The sequence below is a fragment of the Galeopterus variegatus genome, unplaced genomic scaffold (genome assembly GCF_000696425.1).
Source record: "Galeopterus variegatus unplaced genomic scaffold, G_variegatus-3.0.2 Scaffold7279, whole genome shotgun sequence".
In the NCBI taxonomy this organism is placed as follows: Eukaryota; Metazoa; Chordata; class Mammalia; order Dermoptera; family Cynocephalidae; genus Galeopterus; species Galeopterus variegatus.
The window spans coordinates 25777-27364 of NW_007733390.1; positions in this window are offsets into that span (position 1 = coordinate 25777).

Here is a 1588-nt window from a genome sequence, read left to right on the forward strand (position 1 = left end):
CACAAGATAAAACATGAGTTTGAGAAGCTAGGCAAGAAATAGAAGAAAACAAGTATAATGATCACATCAGTGAAAATGAAATTTAAAAAAAACAAGGGAGAGGAGGCATTGCTAAGGACCCTGATGAAGACTTGGTAAGGAATATCAAGTGTAGAAATGAGGAAAAAATTAAAATGAAATGGAAAAAAAGAATTAAACATTAATTAAGGAGAGGGAAAATGATACATATGAAATTAGGCAAAGGAGATCCCAAATATAAATAATTGGAATGCCCAAAGAAGAAATAAAGATAAATAAAAGATATTTTGGAAGACATGTAAAAAGAAGTCAAATCATTTATGGCAGAAAGAAAAATTTGGCCAACCTTTGATTTCTCTAGAGCTACATACAGTGATGAGAGACAGTAAAATAGTCCTTGAAAAATTCTTAAGAAAAAAAACCTGATTCACAAATTTTCTTCTGTCTGAATTATTGTTTTAATATAAAGGCAAAAGAAAAATATTTTTGTCTTTTGCTTTTATGTTTTTGATGTGCAAAAACTCAAAATATATGGTTTTCATGAGCTCTTATTTAAGAATCTACTGGTGGATGAACTTTAGCCAAACAAGAAATGACAAGAAAATATTCAGCAAAATAAATGCAAGAAAAATTTATTTAGCTGTACACTTAGAATTTAACAACTGTGGCAATTAAGGGACCAGAAGAAACTGTAAATGTTATGTGCCCTGACAATATAAAAGTGATATGATTACATGTACATTATATATATATATATATATATGTATATATGTGTGTGTTTATATATATATATATATATATATATATATGTATTATAATGGGGAGAAAAAGATAGAAAGAAAGTAGGAGGTAGGATATTATACTGATTTCCTCACTTTTTTGATAGCTCTTGGAGATCAAAAGATGTAATATAAAGCAGAAATATTAAGTATTATAAGTGTGAGTATACTTAAGAATACAAATATAATGCAATAAACTAAAATTGGATAGTGTAAGAGAGAGAAGGAAAAGGGATGAAGAGGACATACACTATTTTCATCATTACTCATAATAAATAGCTATTAGATGTTCTTTAAGAAAATAGAGTTTTAAGGGTATTATATAAAAGAATAGTTATAAAGGGAACCACTAGAACAAAAATAACATTTTAAATTATCACAAGAAAGGTACATTCAAAAAGCAAAGCAATGAAAACACAGAATCCATATTGAGGGAAAAAAGCCAGATTTTAATATGTAATGTAATGTAGAATTAAAACTCAAATTATTATGCCAATAAACCTAAATAGGCCAAAATTATTCATTCAAAAAAAAGGGTCAGATTAAATCACAAGACAACATTCAATTCTAAAACAAAGTAATTCAGTAAGGTTGAAATTGAAGGTAAGGGCCGTTATATTAGACAAATACAATTAAAAAAGTCAGATACGGATGAATTCAGGGCCCAAAGCATTAAACAAGAATGAAAAAAAGTGTACTTTTTAATATTCAAATGTGCAATTCACACAGGAGAAAAATATTTACAAATATATGTCATCAACTAACATAGCATAAACATTTATAAACAAAAA